The sequence below is a fragment of the Tamandua tetradactyla genome, chromosome 9 (assembly GCF_023851605.1).
Source record: "Tamandua tetradactyla isolate mTamTet1 chromosome 9, mTamTet1.pri, whole genome shotgun sequence".
Lineage (NCBI taxonomy): Eukaryota > Metazoa > Chordata > Mammalia > Pilosa > Myrmecophagidae > Tamandua > Tamandua tetradactyla.
In genome coordinates, this window is record NC_135335.1 from 84,667,716 (window position 1) to 84,686,190 (window position 18,475).

General features: G+C 43.6%; 1 protein-coding gene across 4 annotated transcripts in view; it reads right to left on the reverse strand.

Annotated features, from left to right (window-relative positions):
• PRLR (prolactin receptor) overlaps positions 1-18,475 on the reverse strand; it is a 154,680-nt gene that overhangs the window by 104,847 nt on the left and 31,358 nt on the right. The window contains exon 2 of one of the 4 annotated variants that reach the window (XM_077116956.1): positions 7,602-7,691. The exons of the other annotated variants lie outside the window; for them this stretch is intronic. The gene's annotated coding sequence lies outside the window, so the exon portion shown is untranslated. The remainder of the gene's footprint in view (positions 1-7,601; positions 7,692-18,475) is intronic. 4 annotated transcript variants of the gene reach the window in all.

Sequence of the window (18,475 nt, forward strand, 5' to 3'; positions counted from 1 at the left end):
GTTTGCCATGTGCCCTTCCACTTGAGAGGGAAACCCTGAACTTCATTGGCCTTCTTGAATCAAGGTATCTTTCCCTGGATGACTTAGATTGGACATTTCTATGGACTTGCTTTAACTGCAACATTTTCTTGGCCTTAGAACTATAAACTAGCAACCTATTAAATTCTCCTTTTTAAAAGCCATTCTGTTTCTGGTATATTGCATTCTGGCAGTTAGCAAAATAGAACACAAATTCTGTATCTCCTCTGGTATTCTAATTTGGTCATCAGGCTGGATTATATCTGACTACATCTTCATATGGTTAGTGATCTTCTGTTGTCTTTGAGGCATGTAAATACTTAGATAGGGTTACTTTGGAAGTTGATTTTCTTCAATAGTTTAAAGCTTTTTATTTATGGGATGGTTGTGAATAGGATATGGAGCATGGGACTGGGCACAAGAGTGTGGAGATGGGTTGTGGTATGGGTATAGGCCTGGTTGGGGATGTTGGTGCCTGTGAGCATGGGGTGTGGGGTGTGGGGTTGTGGAGGTGTGGTGCAGGGACCCTGAGTGTGGGGTGCAGCTCAGGCAGGCTTTGGAGCACAAGAGCAGGGTGCAGTTTGGGGGACTCAGAGGTAAAGCACTGCAGGAGGCAGATGGGTGGGCTGCACAGATGACTGGGGGTTGGGATGCCAACAGGACAATGGTGGGTGTGTGAAGTGTGGGGGTTGAGGGTATCAGGGTATGGGTATGGGGCAAAGAGATGGGGGCACAGGGAAGTCAGGATGTGGGTGTGTCCTTGCGCAGGGGTAGGGGTTCGGGGCAGAGCCAGGATGCGGATGTGTGAGTATGTAGGGGTGGGGCACAGGTCACAGTGGTTGTAGGACGTGGGTTTGATGCTGGTGATGTCAGGTGGGTGGGGCCCTGGCACAGCTTCACAGGTGAGTGTGGGGTGGGGGCAGGAGCGCACACATGTGCAGGGCGGGGGCTATGCAGCACAGATGCACACATGAGCACCTGCCAGGTGTGGGAGCAGGATGCTTGTGCTGGGGGGGAGTGGGCAAGGTTGTGCACATGTGCAGGGCAGAGGGTTTGGGTGCAGAGGTCAGGAGGTCAGTCCACAGATGCATGGGCATTCAGTGGTGAGGATGTGGCTGCTCTTGTGTGTGGGCCTAGGGGGCTCTGGTGTGCATGTGTGCAGAGCTCAGGGGATTGCCTCTGCTTGTGCTGGGGGTAGGTGTAACATGGATACACAGGTCAGTGCTTACCTAGATCTGGGGGCATGTAGCGGTGTTGCGTACGTGTGCGCATGTGGATCTGGAGGGAAGAGCTGGATGCTGATGCAGCGTGAGCAGAGCTCAGGGAGGGTGGGGCAGGTTTGTGCAACTATATGGACAGAGGGGAAGCTGTGGCTGGGCATGAAGGTGGGCACCTGCAGCCCGGATGTACAGGGGACTGCTTGTAGGGGGGCAGGAGGGGAAGGTGGGGGTTGAGGGGCTGGATGTGGGTGCGCAGGTCTCAGGAGTGGCAGGGCGAGACTGTGAGCTTGCATGGGAGAGGTGGGTGGGGCTGGAGCAACCGTGTGCACCCGGGGCCAGGGTGCCAGGCAGGGATGTGGGGTGGGAGTGGAGGGAGGTGTCATTGTGGTTTTGAGTTGCATTTCTCTAATGGCTAACAATGTTGAGCCTCTCTTCCTTTGCTGCTTGGCTATTTGTAGATCTTCTTTAAAGAAATGTCTATTCAGATCCTTTGCCGATTTTTAAATTGAGTTGTTTGACTTTTTTATAGTTCCAAATTTAACCTTTTTGAAATCAGATTTTTGTTACTCTATTGCAAACCAAGCCTTCAGGAAAGACGATATTAAGGAACACTACTTTCTCACTCTGGAGAACTTATTTGTCTTCCTACAATCCGTTAGGAGCCGAGTATGCTTGACTTTTATATGTCATAAATGCCTCATATCAAGAGGGGGTATCTGTATTCACGGGAATGAAGAACATTATGTGGTATATGAAGGAACTAGCTTGCAAACAGAGTACACATTGGTAAAATCTGACTGCAAATACAGAACGCAAAATGCTTACTCTATGTTCCATAGGAAACATTATAGAGAAGGTGTTACTTAGTTGATTGGTGTTAGTTACTACACTGCCTGACTTTATGTAAATCTAATGCAGCAGATGAATTCTAGCAAAGTTTGCTGTATGATGAACTCAGTTAACAAGTCCTATTATCCCACTGAATTACATTATAAAATGGAAGTATAGTCTGTTAGAAAGGATTTTTGAATATGAATAGTAAAAACACATTTTTAACAATGTAACGAGTCTTTAAGGTAGTATTATATTTAAAGAGAAGTGATACTTATGAAAAAATTATAAAGCACTGTTAGTAATATTTACACAGACATTATGTAGGAATTAAATCATAAAAGTACAAATATAATCCAGTCCTGGAAATTCTGATTGTATTAATATATAGCTCACTTTTCTTAAAATTTTGAGATAGCAGTTCTGAAAGTGTGTGCAACTTAGCTAAAATTTTCACTCGTTTCACCAGTAACGAGCCATCTGCTAATAATAGTTTCTTCTGGGACTTTTCCAATGACTTTCGAACCTTCCTTAATTTAAATCTTTTGCTGGTTTTCACTGTCCTCAGCACAACAATCTCAAGTCTCTTCACATGTATTGAATCTTATCCCCTACTCCTAATCCCACTTATCCCTTCCCACCTTTCTCCGGTTGGTCTCAAAATCTCTTCTGTGCTCACAGGCGTGGTGTTTCTTCACCTTTGCGTCCATATGTCCATACGCTATCTGGCACCTGGTAAGGGTTCTGCAAATGTTTGCTGAGCAAATGAAAGAATACATTCACCATGCTAATCTTTGCTTCTCGTTTTGGCTCATCTGTTCATTTTATCATTGAAGATTCAACCACTTCTATATTGTTAACATTCTTCCCATCTTTCAAGGTTTACTTTTTGTGTATAGCTTCATCCAAGCTACAGTCTTTTACTGATTGCTGATTCAGGCCAGGAGAATAAGTCATACATGGCAATACAGGAGATAGGGTCCTTGCTCTCAGGAAGCCTCCAGTCCAGTGTGGTGGAGATACAAAGAAGCAAGTGAGGAGATCAATAACTAGTTCCATATCACTTTATATGTTTAGGGAGCACCTACGTTAGCTTGAGTGGGTCACCCAGTGGCATCATATTCCTTTATGGCATTTATTGCATATTGCTCGATGCAAATTATTTAATTGTTTTATGAGGATATATATTTCTTATCTTCTTAAGTTGAGATCAAAAGTGATTTTGAAGGCTGCGGTGCATAACAGCTATTTAATAATATATCTTGGATTCACACGTCATGGGGTAAGCATAATCCATAGCATATTCAGTTAAGTCCTGAAATGCCCAATTCTTTTTTTTATTTTTTATTTTTTTATTTATTAATTTATAAATTTTTAAAAAATATAACAAACACAAACATTTTTAACCTATGATCATTCCGTTCTACATATATAATCAGTAATTCACAATATCCTCACATAGTTGCATATTCATCATCACGATCATTTCTTAGAACATAGGCATCAATTTAGAAAAAAAAATAAAAAGAGAAAAAAATTCATACATACCATATCCCTTACCCCTCCCTTTCATTGATCACTAACATTTCAATCTACTTAATTTATTTTAACATTTGTTCCCCGTATTATTTATTTGTATTCCGTATGCTTTACTTGTCTGTCGATAAGGTAGATAAAAGGAGAATCAGACACAAGGTTTTCACAATCACACAGTCACATTGCAAAAGCTATATCATTATACAACCATCTTCAAGAAACATGGCTACTGGACCACAGCTCTACATTTTCAGGCAGTTCCCTCCAGCCTTTTCTTTATATCTTGACTAACAGGGTGATATCTATTTAATGCAGAAGAATAACCTCCAGGATAACCTCCCGACTCTGTTTGGAATCTCTCAGCAATTGACACTTTCTTTTGTCTCATTTCTGTCTCCCCCCTTTGGTCCAGAAGGTTTTCTCAATCCCTTGATGCTGAGTCCCAGCTCATTCTAGGATTTCTGTCCTACGTTGACAGGAAGGTCCACACCCCTGGGAATCAGGTCCCATGTAGACAGGGGGAGGGCGGTTAGTTTGCTCGTGTTGTGAAATGCCCAATTCTTGAGGCTCCATAGGAATGAAAAGACATCCTACTAGCTTACTGAGTGGGATTTATAGTTGAATGACCAACAACCAGTTAATATCTGCTGGTAACTTTCACATTGGAATTCCACTGGCCATTTAATTAATAGTGATATCAAAACTCATCAAAGTGATGCTTCACAATCCTGGCATTGTACTACATTAATTGATCAGGTGTTAGGATTTAGCTTTACTCAGCCTGACAGAAGGGTGAGCCATACCTTCCAGGGGGTGCAGTAACTATGAGAGAATGATTTCACACCCTGAATTTTAGTAAGGTTTGGGGAGAAGTACTGTGCACTTGTATAAATTTTGAATTATTTAGTGTAACTGAAAAATTCGGAAACATTTCTAAGCAGATGCCTATTAAGTGAGAGATGCCACTCAGATTGTGCTATTCTATTAAGGGAGGAACTCCTTCTCCCTCCTTTAATAGATTTAATAACATCAATTTTCAGTATCTAATTCTCCTGACACCAGAACTCATTTAAGGATTAAGTGCAATTCTTTGTGAAGGAAGGAACAAGATGAAGGCTGAAATAATTCAACCCAGTAAATCCCTTTTTATAATCAAGGAGATTAGATCCTAAAGCCTTCTCCAGAGGGAAAGCTTCTTAGGAAGGAAAGAGACCTACAGCAGGCACACAGTTTTTGTGTGTGGATGTCAGAATAATCTATGTATCTCTCTTTTTCACTTGTCCACACAAGTTGAAATGTTCCCCCAGGATCTTCTGGACATTTTGTTCCACGTGGTCCCTGATTGTTTCTGTAAAGTCTTCAAATGTGATTCAGTGACAAATGATCACATGATGGAGAGCAGACTTTGAGGAAATCACACTACATCAAATCCATGTCCTACCATCACCTGCTGAATTTTTTGATGATATATTTTCTACCTGGGAGAGCCTAACGTGTTGATAGGCAGTCTTGTGCCAAGGGCCTTGCAGTCATTTTGTACAAGTTAGTATGCAGAATATTCCAGACAAATTAAATCTTTGCGAGGAGGATTTTGCTGAAATTAACCACCATCGACATACGTACTAAGTCAAATAAAGTGCAACCTATGGCAGCTAATCTGAAGAAACCACAGCACTGATTCTGCCTGAGTCTGAGTTCCACAGTTAGCTGGCCCAAGAGTGCCTCTTTGAGTTATAGTTACAAGAAATAGTTTTCCCTCTGTAAGTTTAGTTGTGAAATATTCTATATATAATGACTAGATTTCCATGCTGATAGCTTTTCCTGCTAGTGTCATAAAAAATAAAAAAACAACAGAGGAAGACACGAGGCAAAAGAACAAGGCAATCAGGAGAAACAACTTGCATCACACACTTGAAGAGCCCAGCCTGGGTTTCGCCCCCACTCAGATGAATGAGGATAGAATCAATATACCAGTTGGAAGGGTCCTAGGAGGCTAACATATGTGGGTGATTGTTGCATATTGAATTGTGCCCCGGAGCACCCTAATAACATAACAGTGTTGTTTTTTTAAAAAATAATGTTGGTTTTATAGACAATCCAAGGAGAAAGAAACCATTTTAAAAACTCATTCTTGGCACAATCTGGTTTCCAAAGGGGCCATGCAGAGCTGCCTGTGATTTTGTATTTTTTGGGAGCCTGAAAAATAAGCTCGTCCTGTTATATACAATTGATCATTTGGTGTTAGGACAGAGCCGCCTTATTTCACACAGAAACAGAGTGGTTTAACTCCCAGCCTGGAAAACATTTTGCTCAACAGCAGGATACCTCTGCTATTTCCCCAGTGAGCTATTTCATTTGGACAAATTAGGAAGCAGGATCTCAAGAGTTGCACAGTACGTTCTGTGAGGGACATTCAGAATCTTTCTTCCTTTTCTTTCATTAGATGCCAGTTTAAGTGCTTTGCGTTCGGAGCCTGGGAAATGCAAAGAACCAAAGGGGGGGGGGCGGGTGAAACACTCCTAAGCCCCCAACAAGCACTCAGTGCAGATAGGAGATTTTCCAAGATGGGGAACATATGCCCTCATGTGTCTTCTGATCCTCTTTCCCTCAGTCATCCAGGTGCTCTCATGATAAGAAAATTAATTTACGGTAAGGATGGCCAGGTTGGCAACCAGATACTACTATGTTGTTAACAGTGGGAAAGGCCAATTCTTAGGACAAAGCCTTGATTTTCATTTCTTTGGGGAACAAGAAGCCAGGAAACAGCCACTGGGAAAAATGGGGATTCCAGGGACTCAGCTGCACCCCTCCCATCCTTTATGCACTTTGACTACCAAATAAATCAAGGGCCTAGCTTTCATTCTTTCCAATGACACAGTATATCATTTCTGAATTGGCCCCTAACAAATGTCCATTTTACAAGTAAAAGCAGCCATAGTTAATGTCTATGCCATAGTTATCATAAATAAGAAGAAACACATGTTCCTGTGGATGAGAGACGACACCATGCTGTTTAAGTTCTTTCATGCACTTAAGAAATAATCATTATTTCTCCCTCCATACTAATTACCACTGACATTTAGGGCTTCCTATGTTCCAGGAGTAATTCTCATGCTTTCAATGCATTAACTGACTTGAGGTTAGCCACAACAGTAAGAGGCAGGTTTTGGCATTTCCGTATTGCCGCTGCAAAAGTGGGGGGATGAAAGATTTAGGTAGCGCATCCAAGTTAGTAAGGGCCCAGGGCAAGATTTGAACCCCTGCGAGCGTGACCTCCAGAGTTCAAACTCTTACACATACCAAACACTGCTTTTTGTGATCCGATGGCCTCTCAGAAGACATTTTTTAAATGCAATGCAAACCTCTCAGGCTTTTTGGTTTCTCAGATTTTGCAAACATGAAATACTTGAGGTGGTATACTGGGATCCTAAACCCATCTTTATTGTTTACTCACTTTCCAAAGGAAACTTCCCACCTAAGGGAAGGAATTCCTTATTCAGCCCCCCACCCCACCACCACCACTTGGCACCTCCTTCACCCCAGCCACTGCTTGAACACATCAAGTGCCAAGAAATGTACCACCCTGCTTAGTGCCCATCCTACCGCAGACAGCTCTAATTGCTAGAAAAACCCAGCCTCCCTAATTTATGTTTTGTTGTTTGGAATAATGAAGAAAGCTTCTCTCTTCCATAGGACTGTCCTTGAAAGAGTTGACAGCCATTGCATTCCTCGGGGGCTTTCCCTTCTCCAGGAAGCAACATCCCAATTTATCCTTGCTTTTCTCCAGTCTCCTCAATCTGTTTCCTTGTTGCCCTCCACTGGACACAGTGTGAATTGCTAACATACCTTTTCAGTTACCTCACAGGACTGGGTGCAGGGCTGTAGGTGTATTCTCTGTTCCTCTAGTAAAGGGGCCATGCAGTGCCTTCAGTGGCAAGGGAGTGTAGCCTGATCCCAACTCTTAGATCTCCCTCCCAAGGAGCCACTTGCACTCACCTTATTTTAGTTTAATCAAGGCTGAGGATCTCCAGGACACAGAAAACAGGATCCTCTAGGCTCCATGTGTCTCTCTCCTCAGTTCACACACTAGAAAAGTCCAAAGAGCTCAAATGAACCCCAATCCTGCATGGATTCATCTATGAATCCTGCTCTAGACACACATATGGGCATGGAGTATTTTCAAATTAGATAGAGGGTCCATGACTGAGTGGAAGATCCCAACCTCAGGGTTATAGGATGAAGGTCTGTGACAAGTATCTTGAAAAACAACATACGTCTGGTATTTGGAAAACAAGTCACTTACTCAGGGTGTAAAAGTGGTCAAAATACTCTGGCCAACTGAAAGAAGGCAACTCCAAGAAGACCTGGGTTTACTTATATAGAAAAGAGCCACTTCAGACTAGATGTCAAATGATCATTTCTATCTAGGAAATTCTAAGGCATCACAGGTTTGGCCATCTCCTTACACTACCTATAAGACTTTGCTATTTCAGTTTCTTGGAAGTTGTCAAGGGATTTCTGATAATGGTTGGCTGATTAAAAGGTTAATCTTTTTTGGCATTTAAGTGAAGTACCAATAAACTTCCCAAATTTACGAACAAAGAACCTGCTGTACTGGAATGATTGAATTAAACATGGACATGTGGGGGGGGGGGGGGCGGCGGTGGTCTTTGCACTACATAGACCCTTGCCTGTTGTGTCTACTTGTAAGGTCAATCCTGCTGCAACTTACTCCTTTCTTTCCTCACAGGACATGGTTCTCCTTAGCCAAAGTAGGGACACACCAAGGCTGTAGGTGTGATGGCTTATTGGAGGGCTAAGCACTGATGTGTATTTACTCAATAATGCAAGTATTCATGAAGTACCTGTGTGGTAAACCCTACTGTTATCTGACTGTTACTGAGTAAACCGAGCAGACTTTAGTCAAGTTTAACATAATGCCATGCATAGAGTAAGTGCTAAACAAATGTAGGTGTCATCATTAGTTTAGAATGATGATCTTTTGGTATAACCTAGGCCAAAGTCCACTTCTTTATTGTATCAATAAAAGAAAGTTTTGTTCTGCTTGAAGAACTTCAGAGAAATGCTATTGCAGCACATTAAAAAGCATCCTTTGGCTTTCAGTGTTCATTGAGCAGGAAACACACTGACCCAGAGGTCATTAGACTTAGTCATTATTCTCTCTAGCCTGAGCCTTCCCTTAATTTCAGATGCCTCATCCCCCAGTGAGGGGGTGGGGAGAATGCAATCCCACATCCCTTCCAACCTAAATTCTAGGAAGTGTTAGTTTCATGGTGGGCATATGAAGTCAGTAAAACAAATATCTAAAGAGTTTGCCATCATTTAGAGTCATTGTATACAACGAATGGAGACAAAACAGACTATTCCCATTCCTTCTAAGGTAGTGCCATCTTATTCTATCACAATATCAGTTTGGTTAAAGTGTCAGTAGGAAAATCCACTTTCGTGGGAAAACGCTTCCCAATGAGTTCCCTGGGGGTTAGGCCTGGATCTCTTCTAACTGAAGTTACAGGCCACGTGTTTGTCTCTCCCTCTCAGGCCCTAAGGAGGAACTCAAGGGGGGCAAAGTCCTCGTGGAAAACGCACACGCCATACAGCAAGACTGGTGAACATGTTTGGTTGTTAATAACTAACTCTGGAACTCCTAGCAGTGCAGTTACGCTGGTGCAAGGTAGACATTCTATTTATACCTTCTGCTGAGCACCCAAGGTGGGGTTGCTCAAGGAACTGCAGCAGTTTTCGTCCACTTTGGCCAGGTGTCATTGCAGCACTAATCCTAGCCTGCTGATTGCTTGTGGTAAAGGGGCGGGTAGGAGTAGTGATGATATTTTGCAGCATCTGTTTCTATGAAAAATCGTGGGAGCAGGATGAATATTTTCCCAAGCACCTTAGTGCTCCGATGTGTCAAATGTCAGGGTTGGAAGGGACCTCAGACACCATAGAGTTCAAGGCACCTTTTCAGATTGGTGTCTCGTCTATCCATCCACTCTGGTAGCCAATTAGTCACATGTGGCTCTTGAGGGTTTGAAGTAAAGTGCAAACTGTGTAAAATGCAAACTGGATGTCAGAGCCTTAGTATGAAAAAGAATGCAAAATATTTCATTAAATTTTATTGTTATGACATTTTGGATGGATTGGCATAAATAAAATGAACTATTAAAATTAATTCCACCAGTTCCTTTTTAACATTTTACTCTCTTTTTTTTTTGCCAGAACATTAAAAATTACATCCGTGGTTCAGATTCTATTTCTATTGGACAGTATTAATGTAAAGGATGTAAATAACCTGTCCTTGTGGTTCTCTCCCAGGTTGACACTGACCTGATGCTTATCAAGTGTCATCTTAGAGGGTGGTTCTTCTTCACGCAGAGAAGGCATCAAGGCCTCAGTTTATCAAGAGGAAGGGCTACCCCCCAAAGCCACTGAGAAGTGCGGGTACCACTTAGGATGCCTGCATCCCAGTATACCTGGCCTTTAAATCAGGGATGATGGGGTGAGGGAGAGAGTGGGACAACCAGGATAAAGGCCTCACCATGGGGAGGAGAGGCAGCGCTCACTTGTGCCAGGGTGTGCCCCACCTAAGTACTTTTGCACCAATCTTGATTAAACAGTAAATTTCTAGTACCAGATATGTAAAATAGTCTTGCTTAAAAATCTCTTCCCTCCATCTCAATGTAGTTCACATTGAGGAGGTGCTACTACTCCTCTGCAGCTATTTAGAATAAGTATTCTTGCTTGCCTGTACCCTCAACTGCCCTCCACCCCCAACCACACACACACATACACACACACACACACTCCCCTCTCTCTCCCATAATGAACCTGCCTCCCCTCAAGAATCAGAACCTTGGTCCTGCTGGAGTGGGTGTCTGCCTAAAGGAAGGCACCCATATCGTGGAGTCAGGGTTCTCTGAGGGTAATTGGAGAAAGCTGACTCCTAGAAAACTAAGAGTTCCAAGTTCTGGCTCTTCCTCTAAGTAGCTGGGGGATCTTGGGCAAACCAGTTTCCTTATCCGTTAAATGGGTATAAGGCCATCAGCTCTTGGTATGAGCAGAGGTAAATGCAAGCACCCTAGCACTTTCAACAGATGAGAGAACATTCTTATTAATATTTTGGGTCCCAGGTGGGAGTCAAGACACTGGGTTCTAGGTTCCTTGCCCCCATAAACTCTGTGACCATAGACAAATTATGAAATGGATTGAAATAGATTCCTAAGATCCCTGTTGGCATGAAGTATCCATGACCTTCATGACTTCAAACCCCTCAAATAACAGATAAGGAAACTGATCCTGGAAAGGTTAAACCATGTGTCCAAGGTCACCCAGCTTCGGGGAAGCAGAATTGGAGTAGGCATCCTGACTCCCACCCAGGGTTTTACCTACTGCACACAGCAGCCTCCTTGTTTACCTTTCACTAGGAACTCAAGGGGCAAGAGGGAGAGAGCTATAGAGACACAGGAAATATGAAAAAAGCTCTTTTGAATCCAATCTTACTTCCTTGCTTTGGAGATGAAGGAGTTGAGGCTTCTGGGAAGAAGATTATAGGGTATCAGTCAAAAACAAAGTCAACCCCATCAATATCTCTTTGTAAGCAACAAACCTTACAGTCTCTTCCTCAATTGGAACTATAGATACTCCAATCATTTTTCCCTTGGCACCTTAGCTTGATTTTGACTTTACATATCAACTATCCCCTTTGCCAGGTGGGCACTGCCTCTTTAATCCCTTTCCCTGTAGTCACTTGGGGCAGCCACCATGAACTGCCATGAGCAAGCAGAAGAGCCTTGCCATGCCAAGAAATCCCTACAAAGAGGCCCCTGCACCATCTGGGACAACTCTTGCAAATTTCAGCATCTGGCCTTTTGATGCTTCCTCTTTACTTGGAATTCATTTGGGGCCACCTGATTTTAAGCCATACACACAAAAGATTAACACACCTTATTTATTTTTGAAGGGGCTGATTCTGAGGTGAACAAGCAATTTTTCTCATGTGAGCTGCTCTCCCAGGCAGCCTGTGGGCAGTTCATCTGTGTCACACTTTGTTTCTAAGGCCCAACATGGCATCCCAGATTAGCCCAAGTAGGTGAGCCACAGATAGGGAGAAGTCTGCATTAGTGGGCTCATCTGGAGGGCAGTTCCTCCCTAAAAGAAATGGTAGGTGTTCTCTTCTCTGGGGCTAATGGCATTGTGTAGTAGATACAGCTTAGGGAAAGAGAGAAAAGCCAGACCTGACTGGGTCTACCTTTTCTTCTTCTGAACCTTTTAAGCAGGAGTGTCATTCAAAATACTGAGCTGGTATATTATTCAGAGAAGGAGAACTGACAGGATGTAACTATTAAGAGATTTATTATAGGAACTGGTTCCTGTGACCATGGAGATTGCTGAGTCCAGATTCCATAGGGTAGGCCGCAAGTTGGCACTTCTAATGAAGGTGATGATGAATTCCCCAGGAGAAGATGGCTGTCTGGAGTAGAGATAGATATTCTTCTTTCTGACTCCTATATGGCCTTTAGCTGATTGGATGAGAGACTTCCCTCATTGCTGAAGGCAATCCCCTTTATTGATTGTAATCAGCCTTAGGTGCAACCAACTGACTAATGATTTAAATCCACAGTAACAATCAGACCGGTGCTTGCTTGGCTATAACTTGGACACCATAACCTAACCAAGGTGGCATGAAATTCACCATCACACCTAGTGTTGCATGAGTCCTGACCAATAAAAAAAGACACAAGCAGTGAGTAACTGGTAAGGCCACACAGGTGCAAATCAGGTGACTCTCAACCTGCCTTAAATTAACCTGGGAGCTTTTTATTTATGCCTAGCGTAACCTAACCTAACTGTTTTAAGTGTTTAACTGGAGTCAACTCACTTCATTCTCACTGACAGCACTAGTAGGTGGGCAATATAATTATTCCATCTTACACAGGGACACTGAGACACAGAGAGATTAAGTACTTCCCCAGAGTCACACAGCTAATAAGGGGCAGGTAATTTGATCCAGAATCTGCTGTCTGGATTACCATATTTAAAAATAATTGTTTGGCCTAAATGATCTAATGCTTTTCCTTTGTAACAAAGCTTAATTTTGGCACAGTCTTACAGTAAAGAGAAATGAATAAATGAACTCCTCAGTCAACAGTGATATCTCCCTGGTAGTTCAGCTCATTTTATGCTGCTACCTTGTACTCGAAGACATGCTTGACAATTGCGACTGGACTTGTAATCAGAGACTAAACATAGAGGCTGTGCGCCGGTCTTCGGCAGCTGTGTTCCTGAGTGTGGTGATGAGGCAACTATGGGGCAGATGCAGGTACAGTTATTGAACAAATAGTGAGCTGGTCTCAGGAGGAAACATTTACATGATGGTAAATTTACATGATGGTGACCGTAAAACAGAGCCATTAGTCACTGACGGCACAAAAATGATGCAAAGCCATGAAAACCTTTCTCACTTGCTGACCTTCACCTCTGAAGGGAAATGTGAGGTGGGTAAGCATGAAGAAAGAGACTTCTGATGAATATTCCCACCATATATTCTTGTAACAGTCTCCTAAATCTCTGTGACTCCTGTCTTGTCCTTTTCATACGATTCTTCACATTTCAGCCAGAACTTTCATTTTGCAAATGAAAATTTGATTGTACATTTCTCCTGACTATAGTCCTTCCATAATGTTCCTTAGCCTCAGTTTTCTTACCTGGCCTTAAAGCCCATTCTGAGCTGGCTCTGCCTTCCTGCCACAGGTCTTACCTCTCCCTCTTAGTTCCAGCCACTTTGAACTTGTTTTTCAGTTACACCATGCTTTCTCAGGGCAGCAGGCTCCTTCTGCCAGGAACATGTTACACATGTCCTCCTCCTCCCAAAGTCACCTTTAAGACTGAGTTCAGGCATCAATTCCTTATGAATCCCTCCCAGGCCAGCCCATCTGGCATCCAGAGCCCTCTTTGCAGGCCCATTGCTCTGGTGTCCCTCTGGACCATAGAATTCATCACAATGTTTCACCACTATTGGTCCATGTACCTGTCTTATCCACAAGCTTCTTGAGGACAAGGACTATGCATGTCTCCAAGACCTACTCTGTCTTTATCTCCAAGGCCTACCCTGTCACCTAGTTGGCACTCAATCAACAATTGTTGAGAAAATACATGAAAGACTGAATAGCTGTAGTTTTAATAGTATAACCAGTAAGGGCATGGGCTCCAGGCTGCCATTTGTGCCTGTCCTCTAATGTTCCCCCAAATTGAGGGCTCCTTGTGGCTTCTGCATGCCATGGTCAGTTTTGTTCCTTTCCCCACCCCAACTCCAAGTTCCCCAGAGACCCTGGGCCCCACACTGAGTATTCAGTGGCTTAGTAGAAGTGTATTTAAATGTGCTCCAATGTCAGTGGCTGAGAAACACTTGGCAGTTGGGGAAAAAAGGAATTAGACTAAGATAAAAGGAATTAAGCCTAGAAAATGTTCTTGAAAGCAATAAAATGTGTAAATGGGAGAAGGGAGGGAGGGGATTTGTGTGGTGAATGATTCATATTCTCAGACAGAGTAATTGAGCTCATTGCTTTCACGTTTACTCTTCACTATTACCAGTTGCTGGATGTTGCCCTGAATTTCTATAAGTAGTCCTTGGTATGAAGCCACAAGCAAATAAGCAAGAAAATAAGATGAAAATTTTGTTCTGTTAGCACCCAAAGAACAGAGTCTGGTGAAATACAGAAGCTTAATCTTTCTCATAGAAATTTTTGGATGCAGACAACTTAGTGGTAGGTGCTCTCCTTCTCTGTGGGCCCAAGTGTTGATAAATGCCCCAGTGACCAGTTAGCTGCAGAAAAAGTGGGCAGATTCTGATGTGTTAAGAGAGGCCAGCTGTCCCCAAGGCTGATGCTGTGCAGTGATTTGAATCTGACTCTCCCCTATTTGTCCTTCGCTACATGGAGAGTGCCTGGCTATTTCTGCTGTCCCTGTGATTGAAAGAGTTATAAGGCCAGTGCCCTGGGAGCACACAGACTCAACACTATGCCATTCCCCCAAAGACACATTCTTCCTGTGCACAGATGGGCATGTAGGAGGTTTCAAGGTGGGGAGACAGTATACTCTTTCCCAGCCCAATGCCCTTGTCTCTGCTCTAGTTAACTATCCAGGGTAACTCTCAACTCCTAATTATGTAACAGTCCTCTAATTATGGAACAGGAAGAGAAGTATGTCTTGCTCCACCCTGCAAAATAGCCTTCAGGCAAAGCAGTCCAAGTTCTTTCCCTTTGTCATGAAACTCTGAAGAGCTCTCAGCTCTTGCACTGACTGCATAGCTCACATGAGCACAAACATAGGTTTATATGAATAGTTCAAAATCGAAACAATAGCATTGTCCTACTGGGCTCATGCACCCTATTTATCACATTGAGAGAAAGTGATATGGGCATCAAAAACTGCCTGCACCATGCCCTGGGAGAGGACCTGATTTTAAGAAGTGGCCTTGCACCAAGATGAAGATATCAGAGATAAGCTCTTTTGCATGTAGAGCACCCTGGAGTTAGTAAATTCTAACTGGCAGATTTCCATTGGTCCAGCAACGTTTAGCCAACTCATCAGATAACATGGAGAGCAATCATCCTCCATCCTTATATTTAGCTACACCCCACAGGCTGGGCTCCCACATTTCCTCTTCAGTGCATTGGGTCATTGGGACTGCTTCTGTGGCTGCACAGACTTTCTCTGCCCCTAGGTGAGCATCCAGAAGGCATAAATAATCTTATAGTTGTTTCTTAGCATTGGAATCAGCCTGCCTGCTCTTCCTATCCCACAAAGGTTGTTATGCTGTCCCTTGATTGGGTTGAAATATGAATGCATAGGGAGACGGATTCCAATCCTGGGGGTGAGAATGCCTTTTTACCTGGTCCATTACATTGTCATGACTCTCTCTTGGTTTTCCTGCCTCCCTACAGCTTGGCTCTCATTATGTCCACACAGCATTTCACAAGCCAGGTGCAGATGGTGACAACAGAGATGCATTCCTGGTTGACAAGGTGAATATCCTGAACCGGCTTCCCCTCACCCTGTGCCATGGAGGACTCAGCCAAGGGAGTTGCTTGGACCTGCCAGAGATGACTGGCCAAACTTAGGGGCTGTTGGTCACTGAACCCCTAGGGGAACTAGCCCTTTAGAGAAGGTTTTTGAGGATCTGTTTGCTCAACAAATATTTATGGATGCCTACAGTGCATTGGGCAGACATGGTTCTCACCCATAAGTAGTTTCCATATAAAGGAGCAGGGAAGGGCTGGCTGGGGTCAGCAAGGAGCTGGCCTTTCCCACTGAGTGTCTCCCATGAGAATCCAGTCCAGCCTCTGTGCCCATCTCTCTAGCTTACTTCTCCCCTTCTCTAAAACTTCCTCTTTCTTGCTTCTGTCACATCCTGAGGCCCTTACTACTTTTTCTTCTTCTATCCTTTCCAGTGTTTCTGCTTTTTATTTCACTGAAAATTCTGCCCAAACCACGTGGGCTTCAACCAGGCATGGGCTTCAGCAGTTCCTGAATTCACTGGTTGTCCTCTCTCTGTATTCCAGTGAGATCTTGAGAGTTCCCAAGTCCACCCCAAGGCAGCCTCCTTGTCTCCCAACGTCTTTTGTTCCCCTCAGGACTGGTCTGTAATGTGGCCATACCCCTGTATTATCACACTGACCTGTTGGTCTTCTCTCCCAGGCAAGGCTCATACTTTCTCCTTTGAACTCCTCATGTCTACAGTAGACCTCCAAGTTGGGCCTTTTAAGTTCACACTCTGTCCCCTTGCCCATCTTTTGTTAAAACTGGGTCTTTCCATAAGGCCTTTTTGCCACCATTGATATCCTAATTGTGCACCACACTATTTCCTTTTCTAAGCCCTAAAAGAGAAAGATGACAGGAGAGGGGCAGAACTGACAGAGAAAAGCTAGAGGTCACCAAAGTCCTTCACCTGTGACTTTACTGTCTGCGATCTCTTGAACATTCCTGGCTGGTGCTTGCCACATGTCTATTATGAAGCCTTAGGAGGCAAATTTCCTGAGAAGACATTTTCCTTTACATTTCCTACCCTGACAAGGAGAATGTTTGACTCTAACCAGTTATTCTTTTACAAGCTGGTAAAATATACAACCCACTATTAATAATTTATCTGCATATTAAGGCAGGGAGGATTTTTAATCATCGTTCAGTTACAAGGATAAGGAAGGCAAGACAATCCTTTCCTGGAAAAACATGAAGACACACATCCTTCATAAGATTCCAAAGGCCAAGGGTCACACCAAAGCTTGGGGTCAGGGCAAGGCTTGCCCACATGTATCATCTGGATTTGAGTGGGTGAGGGAAGAGAACCTTCATCTTTATAGGCTCTATGCAAAAGTAAACACTGATTTTAAAAAGTAGTCCATTAATTCTGATGAAATATAGGCACCAAAAAGGGCCAAGAGAGTGGCTCATTTTGATACCATTCTCAGTAGTCAGATACTGAACTCACACTGTAGGGAAAGCCAAGCTGAGAAGTTTGGGCACAATCCTGTAGGCAGTGAGGAACCACTGGGTTTTCTGGGTGAGGAGAAGACAAAGTGTGTGGCAAGAGAAAAGTAAAAGGACTGAAAAGAAATGAAAGAAAGCTAAAGTAAGGGAATGCCCAAGAAGTCCTATTTTCTTCAAATTGCTGACAAAAGCACTGTCTGCCTGCTCAGAACTTGAACACACATAGAGAAATAAGACTTATATAAGAGCACACATGTTTTGGGACATTTCATGCTAATTGGGATTCTTTCTCTTCCTTTCCCCTCAGGACATTCTTGGAAAGAGGTTGATGACTCTTGAGGGAATTCTCCAGAGCCTGACTCCCCTGAGGTGAAGCTACCTTGCTCCTTGTTCTTTATCTTTTCTTAACTTTGGGAGAAGCCAGCAAGGGGAGATGGGAGTGTCCCCATCCACAGAGGGAAATAGCTTTGGTCAAAGAATAGCTGCCTGAGCAGAGAACCCACACTAACTGTCATGTCACATCCTAGACTCTCAACTCCCTGGGTTTTACAGTAGGAATGTTATACACCTTTGTTTTTCCAGGTCCTCGTGCAGGGCCTGGCATATGGTAGGTACACAGTATAAATTCCAGGTGATGAATGGCTGTACAACTGTTGAGCTACAGCTTCAGGATAATCTCCTTAAGCTGCCCATGTCAACAGTCTCTTTTCAGAGGTCACAGACCCTCCTCCCTTGGTTGCACTGAGGATTACTAGGCCTGGGCATGGCTGGGTATGGAGGTGGTGGTACAAGGTCATGGCTTTCTCTTCTTCTGCCTCCCCCAGCATGATAAGATGCTCAGGGCACAGTAAATTGTCACATCCCTGGGAGATTGGCTCCAAGTTTTCTGGAGGAGAAAAGGCAGGTTGGTGTGACATGTCTAGCAATTCCTTGGTTCCTTGAGGAAAAAACTGGACAGAAAGAAGCCAATCAGGTTTTGTACATCAGAGTAGAAATGTACAATGGGTTCTGACCATCCATGGCCCTGGCCACCAAAGAAATTCATGACAATGGCATTTGGGAGAAAAGAAGTCCTGCTGCTTTTCCTTTGAGGAGGTTGCCAATGACTGCCCTAGTTGGAGGTTCTTACAAAAATCACCCTTTGAAATTTGAAACCGGTTTGATGTTGGCCTATTTGACCTGAAGGTAAGGGAGTCTTGCCTGGAATACAGGGATACCATCCACCTGGGGATTAGAAAGAAAGTGGATTTAGGTTCTGGGGGCAGGAAGGGACCTCAGTGAGTCAAAACAAAACAAGAAACCTAGCTCCAGGAAGACTGTTCCTGCTTTAATCAGCTACCTCGGTCTTTGAGGCTGCCAGAAGAGCATTG